Here is a 6,856-nt window from a genome sequence, read left to right as displayed (position 1 = left end):
AGTCTAACAGTAATTCAGTGCCCGGGACCCAGTGGCTATTCAAGAATGGGTATGTGCCCTAGACACTTCTGGGAAAGAAGTTTCCTGGATTTTAAGAGGAAGAGAAGTTCTTTCTTCTTCCAGGTGTTTACACTATGCGGCTCTACTTGTAAAGCCTGTATTTTCGTAGGTCTCTTCCAATTTCATCTTTTAGAGACTGAATCCAGTTTCAGTTGCATTTGTCTTCTAGTATCATACCTTCAAATAAGCACAAAGAGTCCAAGGATTTCCATATCCTGATGCCCCACAACCCCAAGGATAGAGACAGGAGCTGAGTGAACACATGAGTAGGTGTTTTCATTCATTTCAAATAAAAAGAGGGGGCAGAGGGAGAGGCCAGCATTGGACCCGGCCTGGCAGTGAGCAGCATAATGGCGCCCCGCCCTCCTCACTGCCCTGGCTACAGCTCAAGGGCTTCCTTCTCCTGCAGCCGCTGGAAGCAGTAGTGTTTTTGTTTTTTGTTTTTAATTAAGGTATCATTGATATACAATCTTATGAAGGTTTCACATAAGCAACATTGTGGTTTCAACATTCACCCATATTATCAAGTCCCCCCATCACCACATTGCAATCACTGTCCATCAACGTAGTAAGATGCTGTAGAGTCACTACTTGTCTTCTCTGTGCTGTACTGCCTTCCCCATGACCTACCTATATAGTGTGTGCTAATTTTAATGCTCCTTAATCTCCTCCCTCCCTCCCCACCTGCCCTTCCTGCCCTGTTTCCCTTTGGTAACCACTAGTCCCTTCTTGGAGTCTGGGAGACTGCTGCTGTTTTGTTCTCTCAGTTTTGTTTTGTTTTTTATGCTCCACAAATGAGTGAAATCATTTGGTACTTGTCTTTCTCCACCTGGCTTATTTCACTGAGCATAATACCCTCTAAGCTCCATCTATGTTGTTGCAAATGGTAAGATTTTTTTTCTTCTTATGGCTGAATAATACGCCATTGTGTATATGTACCACATCTTCTTTATCCATTCATCCACTGATGGACACTTAGGTGAAGCAATAGTGTTTTCAATGGCCTCAATAAGACCACAGGAGGCCAGCCACTCCCAGAATCCTGCCACATACACTTCAGGAGAGAGAGGACTGATCTCAGAGATCATAAAGGGCAGAGTCCTCTTTCACAGAGAGCTTCTGACAGCTCAAAGCCACCTGTAACCAATTAGCAACAGATGTGCCAGAGGCCACAGGTCTGCTGGCTCTTGGTCCAGTGTTCTTTGCTCTATTGCACGCTTGTCCTGTCAACAAAAATAGGCTCGAATTCAAAACAGTGACCCTACCTTCCCACTGACTACAGGAGCTCCCCCAGAGTTGTTTTTCCAAAGCCTTGTTTATTCTTCCCCCATTTTTAAAAATTGAAGTATCATTGATATAGAATCTTATATTGGTTTCAAGTATACAACACAGTGGTTCAACAGTCACCCATATTAAATCCTCACCTCCACTAGCACAGTTACTATCTGTCAACATGCGATGACGTTATAGAATCATTGGCTGTATTCTCCATGCTGTACTACCATCCCCGTGACCAACCTATATTATGATAGAGAATTTTCATGCCCCTTTATCCCCCTCACCCTCCCCACCCACCTACCCCAGTGCCACCCACCATGATAACCACCAGTCACTACTGCTATTTTGTTCATTTTGTTTTGTTTTGTTTTTAGATTCCACAAATAAATGAAATCATATGGTCTTTGTCTTCCTCTGCCTGGCTTATTTCACTGAGCATAATACCCTCTAGGTCCATCCATGTTGTTCCAAATAGCAAGATTTCTTTTTTTTTATGTCTGAATAATATTCTACTGTGTATATGTACCACACCTCCTTTATCCATTCATCTATTGATGGACACTTAGGTTTGCTAACATATCTTGGCTATTGTAAATAATGCAGTGATAAACATAGGGGTGCATATATCTTTTCGAATCAAGGATTTTGTTTTCTTCTGGTAAATTCCTAGAAGCAGAATTACTGAGTTGCTCAAAGCCTTTTTTAAAATAGCATTTTAAAACTACACTTTCAACATTTTGAAAAAGTTGAAATGTAAAAATTTGAGCAAATAGAACAATCCTGGGTGTGTGTGTGTAGATGTTTTCAGAGAAATTCTGAGTGATTTGAGATTTTAGACCTCGTTAATATCTCTCTGCCTACAGAACCAGAGGATCACATACTGGGCATGCGTGTGCATGCAAACTCAGAGTGCTGTCTGCCCAAGGGTCGCTGTAAGGGCCCATTATTGAGGCCATTGAGGAGACTGGTGTCAGAAAGACCTGGAAGTCAGCTGCATCTCATTCCAGTTCAAAGGCAGAGGGTTTAGGATCAGATCAAGAGCCACCCACTGAAGAATGTGATTTATTTCATCCTCCTTCCTGCTTCCACTGAGATGTAGGAAAAACACCTGGGAGGAAGGAAGGGAGGAAGGAAGGGAGAGAGGGAGGAGGACAAGGATAACCACTATTGTTCGGTGAGACCCTACACTCCTGATAAGAAGTGGGCCTGGAGGTTTCGTTTTATGTAACACTTCACACTCTTTGCACTTGGTAAACTCTGGAGGTGTCTATTCCTCTGTAAAATGAATGACAAAGCATCAAAAAGAACCTAAGATCTGATCTACTTTGTGACATCCACAAAGAGCTCTACCTCCAGCTAGTGTTTAGCTGTTGTTGAAACTGATCCCTGAGTTCCTTGTCACTTCCCACCTGATTTATGACAGAAGCACAGTGTTTCAGGTTGTACCTCCGGCAGCTGGGGCCCAGGGGAAGAATGCTAACACGGAAAGCTCTGCCAAGATTTGTTTTTAAGGCAATAGGAGTTTCTATCCCACAACCTGCAGGAGGATATTTAGAAGGTCATCCATTCAAGTTTAAGGCCACTTGACTTTCTTTAAACCACTTTGCAGATGACCTAACTTAGGAAAGAATCTCATGCCTGGGGTCAGCTTCTTAGCATTTGAATGACCTGGCTACTGGTCTGGCCTTGGCCTCTAGTCTGGCATGGACTTAGGGGTTGTTCAGGATGTCAGTCTGAGCTTTGCACTCCCCTGTCAAGTTCTGAGGGGTGCACAGAGTTCTGGACCTCTCTATCTCCCTGCACACTAGCTGTTGAAAGCTACTAGCATGCAAGCATACGTAGCATCCCCAGCCCCACCACCAGCTGAAATGGTAAGGAAACAAGACTCTTGGCAAAAGAGTCAGGACTATGGAATTTACAACTATTGGCAACTAGCAAGAACCTGTGTTTGTTCAATTACAGATCTAAGATGAAGGAGGGATCCATGTTCACCTACTTCATTTGCTTTCCCCATGCAAAGAACCTTTCTAGAGTGGGCCTGGAGCCATCTTGGGTATGTGTGGAGGGGCGGTTCTTGCTTGAGGACTGCTGGAGTGAACACCGGCTTTAAAAATTACCACTCATTCCACTGTTTAGACCTGAGCAGCACAGAGACATTACACAAATGGCCCCAAGGGAAGAGTGGCTGACTCCCCAAGGCTCAGAGCTCCCATTATGCAGAGCACCGTTCCCCAGAGGGAAACACCTAAGCACCCTAGAGGTATTACAGCCTGGGAACCAACAGGTCATTTCCAAGTTTTCAGTTTTCCAATCCAAGCTTGGGCCGGACTGGGTTCAGTGAAGCTGACGTCAGCCATCTGACAGAGGCGCCTTCCACTGATAAAGAGGAGTCCTCCCCCCAGCAATTTAAAGAATTTCTGCATCACTCAGCTCAATTTTTCTTTCCTCGCCAGACAATGCAATGTTCACATTCCTAAAGAACTGACATCTTTTCCACTCTATCCTACATGTCTACAGATGCCAGTTCCAATTATTTATGGGTGCCAGTCCCAGTTAATTTGTGGGGGAGATAGCTAAGAGTCAGCAGGGACAGGCTAACAAGAATAACAGGATACTTGCCGAAGTACATTAAATGACTCCTTTAACCCACAGCAGCTACAGAGATAAGTACTATTATTATTCCTGTATTACTGAGAAAGACAATGAGCGCTGAGAGGTTAAATACATTTCCTAAGGAGACACATTCTGAGCCAAGCTTTGAACCCAAGGAGTCTGACCCAGGGCCTCTACTGACAAACTGTAGCAGTCTGGGTATTGCCTGCCACGGAGCAGGCTCTTGTGTGAGGTTCCCATACCTGCCCCACCGGGGGCTGGGGGCTGACTCCATTCTCCCACCCTTCATTCTCCACTGGATCCATGTCTAAGGTGTCATCCATGCAGCTTGCTCTGGCATCATTTGGCATGATCTCATCATTTACATACTAAGTTCCCTTTGGCTCTTCTCCTACTAACCCAAGTACAGTTTGGAGCCCAAGCAATCAAAACAGAGACATGGGAGCCCAGCAGGCCCTGGGCAGCACTCAGTTAAAATGTGGTCAATCCCACAGTCTACAATATGTATACATTATTTTTATAAGATTGTTATTAAGATGAACATGCAATATTCAGATAGTCTTACAGAAAACAAATAAACCTCTGCCTAATTCATCTGTGGACCACCACTCAAGTAAAGATATCAGAGCAGTATTATTCTGAACCTGTTACTATATTTGTATCCCTATGATATTTTTGTAGCTGTTTCAGGAAGGCAAGCTATCGTTGCTCTCAAGATTCCATGGCTAAACAATATGAAAATGCTAACAAATCCTCAGTCTCTGCAAGAGAGGTAAGAGCCATAAAATTTACACATACTTTGTTGGCGATTAAACATTGCCATTCCTTTTTTATAGTCATGATTGCCTTATTAAGATAGGCTTCGGTTCACATTATCAGAATTGACAACGAAAGGGTCCTTTGCATCATAATGACTTTGCTAACTGGCATGATTTATTGCTCACCAGCTTTGCTCTCAAGTGGTGGCATAAATGCTTATCTGTTTTGCTCTTGGAAATTGTGAACTTATTAAGAAGGGGAATAATAGTTTTTCTGTATAGAGTGTAGTTCCAGGAAGCTGGATTAATAAATGCTTGCTCTGAGAAATAAGCAGGCTTTATCTTCTAACTTGTGGGAGGCACACATTTCTTGTATATTTCTTTTTCAGCCTAACTATCCGTTGATGTATCAGTAATTCCTAAATATCCAAAGGACCTAGTCAAGTTTGCAAAACTGCTGTGTAAACAGGGGAGCAGTAGTTTCTGTGTGTTCAGAAAAATCGAGTTAAACACAGCTTTGGTATTTATACAACAAAAATATTAGGAAAAACACATTTATATAAAACAATTTCAATTTAAGAATGTGATCTGAGCGTGTAGGTTTGTCATCCTTCTTCCCCAAGATCCTGTTGAAGTAATAAAAAACTTAAGAGTGTAAATCCATAGTCACAAAGACAAGGAGGAATGGGGTGAGCATCAGCAGTTGAGAGATTTCAATAAATTTCTAGATGGAAAGATGACATGAATGTGTAGACAGAGGGAGCAGAGCACAGGGTTATGTGCAGGAAGGGCTCCAGGAAAGTGGATCTTCTCTGCCTGACTGATGGTCAGAGAGGGTTTGCCTGTAAAAAGGGAAAAACTGAGAAAGAGGCTGAAAACAATGCTAAAAGGCAAGATTTTCAAAATGCTGTGGGAAAATTATTTAGGACACTGAATTCTATTTCATCCAAAACATCTGTCAAAAATTAAGGCAGATAAAGACATCTTCAGAAGGCAGATAAAGTTTACTTGCTACATGCCCTTTTTTTAGGAGATTACTTCAGGATGTACTCCAGTAAAAAAAGGTAGAAACCCATGAGAGAAAGATATGAGATACAAGCAAGGGAGGAACCAAGCCAGGATGAGAGCTGTGTAAATCATTAAAAAAGGTCTGTGGGCTGCAAGAATACCAAGAAGAACAGACCAGATTCTGGCAATAATAAAATAAGTAAGCTGAGGAGAAAAAACTCATGGCAAAGGCATGTTTCCTCTTTCATTAGGAAAGGAAGCTAGAAACCCAAGGGAAAGAAAGGCTGTGCAAGAAACTCATAATCCTAATATGAAGCAAACTAAATTAGAGCATAATGTTGAGCAATTGACGGAGTATGAGAAAACAGAATCTTTCTGCCTTAATGCTAGACATAGTCTCTTCATTGTGACATTGGGAATATGACATTGTACTTGAGAGAAGGAAACATAACCATCACTCAGAGCAAAGAAACTTGGCTTTTCTGTGAACAATATTGAACAATATCCATAACAATATAGGCTGGGATTACTAATTTTCAACTTTTAGACCCAACCCAACAGGGAGAACTTGATGATTGTAGAACAGAATGAAAACGTTACCAGCTTTGATCGTATAAAAGTGATGGCCCACGTGGCAGAGGCAGGACGGTCATAGGAGGGAGAGGAGGTGGAGGGAAGTTTTGAGATGTTAATACTCTTATTCTACAGTGTGGAAGTCTGAACTTGGTGTCTAAGTGGATGAAATAAGAACTAGAAGTTAGAATATATTATTTAGGATTATGAAAATAACCAAACAGTTTGAAACAATATGGCTACAACAAAAGTGGGAGGATAGGGAAAGGAAAGATAAGATGTAGTGCAAGTGATCAAAATTCTAATCTGTCATTGTTACTTGTCAATAGATATTTTATAGTTAAGAATCAAGAAATAGAAATAGAGTTTATGGTGGTAACATCCAGAACTAAGACCAGATATTGTTAAAAATGACTCTCTGGCAAGTAGGAGAAAAGAAACAGAAGAAGGAAAACAATTGCTTTTTCTTAAAATCTTTTATTTTTTTCCTTTTAACCATGTTCACGTACACTTTGATATATATTTTTTCAATGTATAGGTAATGGTTGACTTATGGTTAACTTCTA

This window comes from Manis pentadactyla, chromosome 2 (genome assembly GCF_030020395.1).
Source record: "Manis pentadactyla isolate mManPen7 chromosome 2, mManPen7.hap1, whole genome shotgun sequence".
Lineage (NCBI taxonomy): Eukaryota > Metazoa > Chordata > Mammalia > Pholidota > Manidae > Manis > Manis pentadactyla.
Note: the sequence above shows the minus strand (reverse complement) of the source record.